Genomic DNA, 12,379 nt, shown 5'->3' with positions numbered 1-12,379 from the left:
TCCTCTGTGATGATGTTAGCACAACTTTCTTCAGTGATTTTCAGTGCCGCCTTGCTAGGGCTGCCCTATTGTAATCCCTTTCCTCAAACAAATGTAACAGAAAAGAATGATTATTCAGAATGTTTTATTTCTCCTGGCATAGAACAAGAGCAAGCGGGAGAATATTTTATACTTCACCAGTTAAATATTTACAATAGTGAAGTGAAGCAGTGGTTTTCTTGTTTAGCTTTCAGCAGCACATGCAGGACTGCGTGATGATTAGCTGTACACGAAATCAGTGTGAAAGAACAACAGTATTTTACGAAGCTGTCAGTGGCTTATCTCACAGCTGGCACCTATTAATACAGTGAGTAATTTCTGCAAACCCAGATAGGCTCCAAAATTAACACTATCCATTAAGGAAGACCATGGAGTGCTATAATTGTGTCAGAATACTTTGGCTGGCAATAAACAAATCATTTTAATGTTGTATTTGCATCCATTAACAGAGGTTTCTAACCAGAAAAACTGTAAACTTTTTTATTTATAATGCAACTTAATCCATAAATGGTTTAACATCATCAAGAAAAATAACATTTTTTCTATTCTTTGCACATCAACTCTTTTTTTTTTGTGGGAGGAACTCACCCATTTGACACTACACTTTTATTTCTAGTAATATCCCCATGTCAGTATGTGCTTTCACCCATCCTTCTCAGGCTGTTCAGGAGTGACACAATTACTTCAGACTCAGCAGTGCAGCAATAAATGACAAATTGTCCTCTATCTTGTTATTGCACACCCACAGAAAACTTCTTCCCTGCAGTTGATCTCAGAAGACTTGAGATTCCATCTGCTTAGTTTATTTCCCAGGCGGAAAAGAAAGGAAAAAAAAAACCCACAAACAAGATAAAACCCAAAATTCTGCATCCATTTAAACCTCTTCAAAACCCAGAGGGAATGCTTTGATTCAAACAGAGTCACTGAAGATTTACAGTGACAGACAGTCAAGAACTCAAACTCGTAGTCAAAGGCTGAGTTGGATCACATGCAAACAGCCTGGAAGCAGGGCTCAGCAAGAAGGAGCTTGAGCACACTGCTTATTTCAGTGCAAACATACAATACTATCTTGAAATTAATTCTGTCAATCAATTCAGGCAGTAAATCTGACCCTGTTAGCTACCGAGTTTGTTCCTCAACTGGAACACTGGAGGAGTATTGACTCCTAAGCCCCAGCGCTCAGTTAGGTGGGAATGCAGGCAGGAGAAAAAGGGAACATTGCCGCAGTTCTGGGGATTTGGGTGTTGTAAGGGAGGCCTCCAAAAAATGCCCCGAGAAGCCCTCTAATGCCCGAAAGCACAAAGAGGAGATAACTGCAATTTACTGGACACATAACAGCTAGCAACGACGACTTCTTCTGACAACATATCTATTTTATCTTTCTCCATGGACCTTAATGAAAGTGGTGTTCTGGAGTGACCTGGGCATCTCAGCTGAAGAACATTTTTTCCCTCAGCGCAGCAACAGTTACTCTAATGCTGCTGGAAAGCACAAGGTGTAACTGGCTTTTCTGAGTGCTCTGACTCCAATTTCAAACACAGAAAATGAATGAGTGAATGAGCACTCACATGTGCCTGCACAATAGGAAAAACAACCCATAGCTGTTACATGGTTGGCTACCCTACCTGTAATGTTTGGTTGCTTAAAAAAATAGAGAGAGAAAAGGAAGAAAAGAAAAAAAATGTGTATCTAGTAAAGCAAATAAAGAAACTCAGCATCTGATAGTTTTTCAGATCTGTAGTTTGTAGATTGTAGTAACAATGTAGGTGTGACATTTCTTAACTTTTGGAAGGCTCCTGGAATCAGAATATGACCCCTCTTCTTCACCAATTAAAAACAAAATAAACCAGCAGAACACAGAAGGAAGATTTCATGCAGACTATCTACTGGAACTGACGGCCTCTTTCCTTTAAGTCCCCGGCTTCCTTTCTGCCCAGTGCAGCCACAGCACACTTGCGTTGTTGCTGATGTTCCTGCTGTTCATCTTTATGTGGTAACATCGGCTCTGCAACTCTTCCTATCTTGGATAGCCCTGGAACCAGGCATTTCAAGGCTGCTTCTGAACTCAGGTTGTGTGTAGCGGCACCATCCATCAGCACATAGGACAGCGACTGGACTGACCAGAAATAATTCCTCCGGGCTCTCCTGAGGACTTCAAACCGCAGTGGTAACACTCTGTGAGAGATCGTCCTGCCTACGCCTGCTGCACCAACCCTTCCTCCACCTTCTGAGCAACAGGAAAAGCTTATATCATCTGTATTATCATCACCGTGGGTGACTTTTTTGTCACATTTCCAGACCTTGGCCGTGCTATAAGGAACACAGAGCAGCGGTGTGTTTGCGGTGCCTGCCTTCTTATGGAGATCTGTGCAAATGGCTCAATACTTACAATTTCTTCTCTTCAAACACATCAAAAGCTCAAGATCCTTTCTTATGGATTGCATTGCATCACCTATGCTTAAGGTACAGCAATCTTTGTGACAACTTACAGATACAAGGTTTAACTTCATTTTTATAAGAAATTTAAAACAATTCAAAAAATCAGTTACTTCCAAAATTTGCCATTTGCCATTTTTCTATCCCACATCTCCATGCAATAATGCAAATACATAAGAATGTTCACATTTTCCATAGAGTCAAAGCTCCTGGAATGTCGCATTTAGGCTGCAGCTGAAGGACGTACATTGACAGTATGTTATTAACGACTGGTATAGACGTTTCCATAGGCAATAGCGGGTGCAGATCTACACCTGGATGTACAACATCTGAAATAAAAAAGCCAAGCTCCATCCTTCCTCACACTCTGATTTCCGTGATTCAGCTTAACTGGTCAGAGTCAGCTGGGCACATTGGCCTTGTCTGGTGACAGCTCTTCCTGGCGGTGCACACAATTACCACCCGGTCCCCAGTGTCACTCTTCTGAAGGACCTCTGTGCCTGACTGCTGGTCAGTTAACGATCAAGCTTACCACATGTCTTTGGCCAGTGCTAGCTCTCCCAGTAACGAAAAGCAGCTGCAGGCTTGGCCCAACTTATGACAATGTCTTGTTTGCTTTGCATTGCCATGTAGCAACATAAAGCAACCAGTGTATGTTGATAAAATCTGTCTTAAGCTGTCAAATTCTACTTCATTTGAGTCAAGATTCCTCATATGTATCTTCAGCTTATGGTAGATATTTATGACAGATACACTGCCTTTTGTTTATCTTATTGGGTTTCATCTCTGGTTTTCTTGTTAGATGTTAGTATGTAAGAAGTTCTCAGACAAAGATCAGTACTAAATAGGAGTTGATACTGACAGTGTGCACCACTGATTTCACTGAAAGCACCCCCAGAGCAGAGATGAACTGCACGTAAGTAATGGCTACCAGCATCCAAATCTCGGTTCCCCTTCTCAGAGGTTTTGGTCATATCTGCAACTGGTTAATTGAATGTCAGGTCTTGAGTGGACACTACCAAAGAGATTAGATGTAAATTCATATTCTCACATTGAAGTCTTCTAGCTGCTCTATTAATGTGAGCTGAAAACTCAAAGTCAGGTTGCTTTGCATTATAAATGGGATAGCCTGTTTCATTTCTATACTATCATATACCCTGATCTATGGATTACAGCACTACTTAAGAAGTACAGATCTGCTGCATACATAGGCACAGAGAGAAAAACTCTTAGAAGGCATCAGTCCTTTTCTTTACTGTTGATAAATGTGGGCGGTTTGCTGCCAATTATAAAGTGTTTAGTTTACAAAACCTCATATTCAGACTACCAATTAGTCACACATACCAAGGTAATCTGATAATTGAAGACTTCTGTATGTCCATCCCTTGTCCCAGCCAAGCCAACTGAAAACTGCCAGTGGTTGGTCCATGACCAGCAAAGTATGCTGAATTTCAAACTATGCTGTGCTGCTCTTTGAAGCCATGTCTTCCTTTGATTGCTATGGTATCTAAAATGAAAACTGGGAGAACGATACTTACTGTGATACTCAACCAATCTATAGATTCAAAGATTAAAGATTAAATAGATTTTCTTTGGAAGATTAGCTTATGAATAACGCCTACATTATTGAAAATAACATTCTTCTCGCTTTCTTCCAGGACTAGTCTTTTTCCTCCTATCTCAGAAAAAGTTTCCTAACAGCAAGAATTCTATATTCCAAGTTACTTTGAAATAATTTATTGAACTATTTTGAATGCTTGTTCTTTGAGCGTTCCTCATTTTCCCTGCCTCGTAAGATTGTTACCATGTCCTTTATTCTTTCAGGCTAATCCAAAGAGCTCTATATCCTTGTGCATTCTGGTCTGTCAGAATGATACGTTATACTGGCAGACATCCAGCTCGTATTTCATTTAAATTTAAATGATAGAAATTTTCATGATTTTGAACTCCCTTCTCTCAATTCTCATCACATAAACCCAAGTTTCTAACCCACCTCAAACCCGACCTTCCCACAACACTGTTGGAAATCAAGGGATAGTTAGCTTTTGGACACGGCATCGAATTATAAACTGCAATCTATCTTAAAGCTACAACTTGAATAAACCTCAGTTTGGCAGACTGGGGAGATTATGATTCATGCTTTAATTTTATCTGCCAGGTGCTATTGCAAAGCTATTCTGGCTAGCATCCCAGGCAAGTTCTTAAGAAGACAGAAGACAGCTCCTCAAACATGTACACTTCTCAAACTTCTAAGCTCTACGACCTCTCTTGCATTTGACCTCTCGAGGTTACTAACTGATCCCAAAGTCGATCAATCATTTGCTGTCACAGCCTTGTTGAGGTGCTTTTTTCCTGTGTCTACCAAATCATTTGTTATCTTCTTCTAGTTACACAGGGACAGATTCTCATCTGGAATTAATTGTTAAGTTCAAACAGCTTGCATAAAGCTATGCTGTCTAACCCAAGTAGAGCATCTAGCTCATTTTAGTGCATGTTAATGACACACATGGCTAAAGAGTTTCTGCCACATTTCTGCCTTCTTAACTGTGAAATAGCTTTTTTTCAACAAAGAAATCCAATGATGAGACTTGTTTTTCTTTTGAAGAATTGAACTACAGATAGAACTCCTGAATTTATTTGAAATCTTGCACAGGCAGCAAATTATTTCATTACAAATATTCTGTTGTTACTATATAAACTAGGAACTCACATTATTAATTACTTTATCTGCTTAAGTACTTCCCCAAGGATAAGGGAAATTGTCAGAAGCCTTTATGTTCTACTAGTACCATAAAAAAGATATCTAACACTTCATTCTTAACAATATTTATCAATGTTTATATGAAAATTGTAGTAGTTAAACAGACCTACTGATGACAAATTTGGACATTAAAGTTGCCTAGAATACTACAGACATTGTAATTAATTAAAAACAGAAGCTTCTAGATAGTCTTTTCATAAATCCAGTCTTCAGGAAAATGTAATTCTTCTCCAAACCATGTAATTTAATAGAGAATGTATAAGGACTTCGTACTTCTGGGAGAGGTATATTAAGGCACTACATGCCCTTATGCATTTTGCAAGTGGTAACTAACAAACCGAAGAAGAGATTTGTCATTTTTAAAACCTCCTTTTGTGTAACTCCATTTCCTCTTCCTTTTTAGCAGCCGGAGTGCAGAAATTTAGCTGGAGAGCTCTTGCATCAGTGGCGTGCCTCTGCGGTGCCAGCCGGGCAGCTCCACAACATGTGGGAGACCGGGCAGTGCCGCTGCTTTCTAAAGAAGCCTGACCTCAGTGTTCTACTTCCAGCGATGGTGATGTGTGATAACTGTCTTGATAATTGCAGGGTTTTTTTTTTTCCCAGGATTTTTTTTTTCTTAAGGTTTAAATCAGCTTAAAAATAGCAGCGCTGCAGGGCTTTATGGTCTTTTATTGAAAAACTACTCTTGAATTGCGAAGCATTTGAAGTTTTATGCTTGTGCATTTACCTAACAGGAGGAATCAGCACCGATCTGTGCTGACTGACAGGTTCCGCTGGGACACATCTCCTCTGCCAGCCCCAGACCACCTGTCAGAGCAGCGGGCTCACTGCAGTGCTCCACACCCACAGGCAAAGCCTGAGGGTATGCTCCACGTTAATTAAAAAACTTCATTACTCCTCCTGCTCAGTTATATATTTACTCATTTTGAAAAAGAACCTCCATAAAGAGCTTCCACCTTATACTGAGTTCCTACACAACCCAGCCCTACACTTGGCAGCACCACAGGTCCAGCCAAAAGGATGGAATGATGAAGGAAGGGGTGGTAAGAGGCAGCGTGTGGCCATTTTAGGGATGCTGGCATTGCAATAACTTCAGCACAGTGACAAGAAATCTTCTCTTCTCCTCAGGGGAGAGATATCCTCGCCTGACCTTGGTTCTGAACCCACGTGATGATGTATTCTAGTAATTGCATCCAATCCCTCTGCTTTCTTTTGTTCCTTTTTCTTGTTTAGATGCCACATTTTATACTCATTTAATTAAAAGGGTGAAAAGGAAAAACAGAATGTGTAACACTGGGGCTGGAGGTAGAGGATATTGACATGGATTATGTCAAGAAGGATAAAATCTTTTGCCAAAATGAGACAAAGTCAGTGATTCCAAGCAAAAAAAGTAAGCAAGACAACTAAAACCAACCAACCAACTGGATCTCTTGCCATCACTCCTGCGCTGCGCAACTTTATTAAACTCATCTTTCTCTTCTTTATCTAGAACAGCGTGGGATTTGGGAAACTGGGGAGATGACGGAGATCTCTTACTACAGAGTATGCTGTAATGAAAAAGTAATGGCCTAACTTTTAATGTTTTAAGATGAATTTTCAGTTGTTTTGAATATTTGTTATGTACCCATGTATCTGTCTGTATGTAGATACAGCTATGAGCAGTGAAATGCACTTTTTATTATGCACAGAGAAGGCATTCATCTTAAGAAGTCATCACCTTTCTGTGTTTTTTTTCTGACAGAAGGTTGGTTTGCTTATTCACCACATTCAACTACACATAAAAAAGCACTACATTTGCAGTATTCCTTTTTTTTTTTTTTCTTCCTGGTGCCCCAGTGCTACGCATTCACCCTTTTCCCTTCGTTTGTCAGACAAATGCCTGTAAGTCAAATTTTGATCTCAAAGTAAATTGGGAGCAATTTATAAGGGAGATTTACAGGGAGGAGAATTGAAGGGCACTTTTGATCCAAAGGTGTCTCGATGGCACGTCTGAGGGCAGCCAGGAAGGTGTGTGCTGAGTGATACTGTGTTGAGTACTGAAGAAGGAACTTGCTTAGGGGCTTCAGGTCCAGCATTTCCTTTTTGCTCTGACAGCTTTTGAAAAATGCTGTGTAGGATCAGGAAGCTCTGTGACTTTCATCCAGATGCCCTAATCAGATTCAGAACGCTTTAAATATTGCTGTAAAGTGTGAAATCTCCTTTGGGCTGCTGTTCTTCCTCTGGCACTATTTCCACTGGAAGGCTGCCACCTGCACGACACACAAATAGGAAGCCCAACCTCTGGGCAGACTTTAACACTTTAAAATATCTTGTAAAAGATATCACTGAAGGTGAAAAGCAAGCAAAAGAAGAGTGGAGCAGATAACAGAAAGGGGAATTGGAGGATGGAGAAGGCAGAATGAGCAGCACAAGACCAGTGAAAGATAAAGAAGGAAGGAGGAAAAGAAAACAGTAAGTGAAATAAAGGAATACATAAAGAGTGGGAGGAAAAGCAGCAAAATAGGAAGACAGCAGTAACAGAGAAGGGCAGAGGGAGCAAAGAAGGAGGGATTAAGGCAAATTATGAAATCAGAGAGCAGACCTGAGCTGACAGCACTGAGAGTGGGCCATTTTCCTCTCTCCCACAGCCCCAGGGCATGTTGGCTCCCTAACTGCTGTATGCATTCACCTCATGACCAGCTAGATTTTATTCTGATGTCAGCAAGAACTGGCAGCTGAAGATGGAGATTGTTTTAGCATAAAGGAGTCTATGCAGCACATGCCCATTCCTCCTCTGCGGGCTCTGGCTTTGCCTGGATGAATCCCCCTTAATGGAGGGCATGCTGGACACCACCTCATTTCATCCTGGTGGGAGACGCCAAGGAAGGACTTAGCCTCAAATTTCAGTCATCGGTAATGATGACTTCACTCCAGTCCCTTTAGCCCCAGTGGCCCAAATTCACAATTTTTCACAGGGTTCAGTGATACTCATCTCCCTCTGCTCCCCTTAGGCACTTGAAGCCATTTACCCCAGAGAAGCCAATTGCTCACCCTTTGTTCAAAGGGAAACTTCACTGGTTTCTCAAGTCCAAATGTAGGCTGTGTGAAAATGTTTCCAATGCCTGCAATACCTTAAATCTAGCATTCACGGGCAGTTTTCAGCACACCCCTCCTGTGAGAGGTATGTTAGAAGAATTAAATTCTATTATTATTTATTAACAATCTTCAGTGATCTATCTGAAATGAATTATCATCTTCATTGTAAGAGACTGTCCCTTGCACCAACATGCCCGGAAACCTCAGCAAAAGGACCGGAAATATTTAATGAGCATTAAGAATGTTCTTTTATTCCTAGAGGTGATCCCTTACACTGTAGATTACCTCCGAGAAAGGCTGAATGGAGAAAATAGGGTTACTTCTAATGAAGCTGTTGTCTGTGATGAAGTAGAGGGCTAACAGAGACTACAGAGCTGAAAATTTGTTGTCTTTTAAATTCACTACAAAATCTGCAAAGATAAAAGCTGGGCCGAAACCAGTAGCATAAATGAGGCAGTAATTTAAATCATTATTTAATAATTACCATGTATCTAAAATTAAGTGGTTTGATAGTTTCCTTCCAGTCATAGAGGACAGATATAAAAAATTACTGCTACGGTTGAACTTTTATTGATCTTCAAATGATCACCTACGCTGACAACTATTTGCTGCCATAGTACAGCCTGCAAGTGTTCTGTGTACATCGCTCTTTGGTGCATACGTTTGGGGCCAAGTTCTCACAACCATATTATACAGCCCAGTTCTGGCAAATCTTCGTGCACATTTACAGAGCAATAGCCCATTGTTAAACAACCTCACATGTGAACACTTTTCTCAGGAACAACTGTAATTCTCTCTGCAGCAAGGCTTTTCACACAGAAAGATACTTAGAAGTAGCTGCTATCCCCTTTCATACCCTCTTTATATGAAAGTTTTTAACCAAGATGCCATGCACGCCAGAACAGTTATATCATAAGACACTGAAAATATTATTAGATCTTTCACTTCCACAAAGCTATCAGCATAATATCATATTCAATACCATAATCGTACCATAAGCATTCCCCTAATGCAATGCTATAAATAAGTCAGTTTTAAGAGATCTAACTCCAGCTGGAGAGAGAGAGAGACTGATGTACAAATGAAACAAATATACTGTCCAAACCTTCTGTCTTACAGATAAATTTACTTCAGGTCAGCTGAACTAAAATTGAGTGCAAATGACTATTCTGGAGTAAGGTTACTTCTAGACAATATAAAACCTAAAACTAGGGGAACTTTAAATGAAGATTTGTTCATATTCGTTCATTCCCTGGAACATTTCTGAAGACTGCTAGTACTGACTGTCATCCAATCTACGTATATATGCAGTGATGTTCCACACAAATATTTAGCAGAAGACAGATAAGTTTTTTGGTTCATGTGGGTATAATTAGATGACATAATGTCTGGTTAAGGAATTCTCAACTTTGTCAGTTCATAGCAAAGTCCTCCTAGTGTTACATCCTCTATGAAATATTCTCTTGGTTAAGCATCTGACTATTATATGCACCTTTGCCATGTGTTTTTTTGCATTATAGCTAGCAAATGGAATCACTGGTTCAAATAGTCTCTTAGAAATGAAATGTGATTCCACAAGTGGACAAAAATCAGTACAGAGAAGAAACATAGTTCTATAAGGAACCCAGGTACTCCCACACAGACTTGTCGGTAACATGGACATTTTTGTCCATCTTAGGGTCTAACAGGACTAAGTTCAGGATTTGCTTGGAGTTGTTTAGCCCAGCTTTCTTGTTAACTGAATGCTGCATGTAGCAGCTATCACCCCTCCCATTTGGTCCTATAGGGACCACCGCTGTTTTGGTTGTAGGTATGACTTGGGACAGCTTGGTACATTCACTGGTGTTTTCTCGTGCTCCTACCTGAAGACAGAATGGGGTGTGAGGAACCGTCTTTCTTTCCTCTTCAGTACCTTCCAAGAAGAGGACTCACCCTCCAACAGAGAGGGCACTGTGACCCATCCACTGAACTCCTGAACGCCCCAACCTGAATCACCGTGAAGCTCCTGAAACGGAGATTAGTTGGGAGCTCAGTGGGAAACAGGCCCAGTGCTGCTGGGAAAACATCACGATATTTAAGCGCAGTGGTTTGGGTGACTTCCATGCAGCAGAAGGTCTGGAACGTGACAACTGGAAAGATTACTCGGCTGTTAGGAATAACATTTGTGGCTGCAGTTGTGACTCTCCCTGCTGAGGCTGGGAATGCTTTTCTCCAAGAATAGCTCCTGTGGGATTACAACATATCCTAGTGTTTTGTAACCATCAATGGCAGTGTTGTTTTGTTTCTCATAATTGGTATGGAAATAGAGGACAGAGGAAAGGTCAAGAGAAAGAGCTTATTTCAAAATCATTGCCTTCTGAAAGTGGGGAAATAATGTTTACTTGTACAGTAAGGAGAATGCACTGTGTGAGAGGGCACAAGCAGACAGGTTTCTCCACTGCTTCCTGTCAAGAAAATTCTGAGGGAGATTCAAGCAAGAACAACAGTTATCTTACCTACTTCTCTAATTATATAGGGTAGATGTCCAATTCTGAACTATTAATGCAAAGCCCTCTTCGTAGCCAACAGAAGGAAATGGTCCCCATAGGCAAGAAAATCCTGTTTTAGCATCAAATGGATCACCTTCAGGAAAAGCTCGTGTCTCCCCGTGGTGTTTGGGTCTGGGTTCACGAAGACATCTAACTACATACAAACAAATCCAGGCCAGCTGCCTGTGCAGGGCCTGGCCTATCCCCAGATGTGCAATCCATACATTTTATTCATAATTTATGATAGCCTCTGTGAGTAGCACACAAATAGAAGAAAGAAATTGCAGTAGAGGAAGAAAGAAATGGGCAAGGCAAATACAGAAGAAGAAAAAAAAAAAAGGAGTAGAAAATGACAATACTGGTAACAGGATGCAAATACAGAAGGAAATGAAGATAGATGACCAAACACAAGTGGGAAATACTACACAGATTTCAAATTGCTGGCATCCAGGATTACGAGTGATGCAGAAAACTGCACCCTGTAACAGCATTAGTATTTTCACATAGATGTAAATGTTCCAGACAACGGATCTTTCATTGCTTCCATGGGAAGATGTCAAACACCTTAACCACGTTTTCCATTTCTTCATCATATCTCAGTATTTCTAGCTGAAATTATTTAAAAACTTTGCCTTCAGGAATGAAAAGTTTCTCCATTATCCACTTGCTAAATTTTCAAAGATGCCAACACCTCCAGTTGTGCTTGTTCACACACTTGGGTGAAGCTCCCCTCAGACATATTTTGCTCTCAAAACCCCGCTGTTCCTTGACAAAAGCAATGCAGCAAAACCAGCTTCGGCCACTGAGATGCTGACCACCTCATTGTCTGCTTGCACTCTGCCATCTACCTGTACCTAACCGCTGCCTTTGTTACACACTTTGGACATGTGCTCTTTGTTCTGTTTGTGCAGCATCCTGCAAAATGGCATCCTGGCCTGTGCCCGGGGTTGCCGTGCGCGGAGATACCGCAGGTACACAACCGCTCCAAGCGAGTCGTGCTGGAGCTGTGTGTTTTAAGCGCAGAAGCGCAGCATTGCACATGGACATCGGCAGCAGCACAGCCTCCTAAGTCTGCGTGGGGCGGACAGGCCGGGGCTCAGGCAGGAGGTTTCTAAGAAGAACCCCACGAAGCGTTCAGTTCTTTCTGCACAGCTCGGCCTGCACGGTATCTCTGGGAACAGAGCGAACCAGAGTTACAACAAAACAGCCCTTTCCAAGGGGAGAGCTGCACTGGCGGGCACAAACACCCCATCTCTCTCCCGGCCGCCGTGCCCCGGGCTCGGCCCTTCTTCCAGCGGCTGCTGTGCGGGGCCCGGGCTGCGCTCCGCACCTACTGACGGCGACCCGACCCCGCGGCCCGCTTCGGCCGCGCTCTGCCCACGAGCGGCCTCCGCCCCACGGCCCGCGCTGGGCCTCGGCGAGCCAAGGGCCGCTGTCCCGGCTCCCGTCCGCCCGGACAATGGCCGCGGGACACCCTCGGGCACGACCTCACCCCGCTCCTCCCGCCGCGCCGCCTCTCCTCTCCTCTCCCCTCCCCTCG

The sequence above is a fragment of the Numida meleagris genome, chromosome 1, assembly GCF_002078875.1.
Source record: "Numida meleagris isolate 19003 breed g44 Domestic line chromosome 1, NumMel1.0, whole genome shotgun sequence".
NCBI lineage: Eukaryota > Metazoa > Chordata > Aves > Galliformes > Numididae > Numida > Numida meleagris.
Note: the sequence above shows the minus strand (reverse complement) of the source record.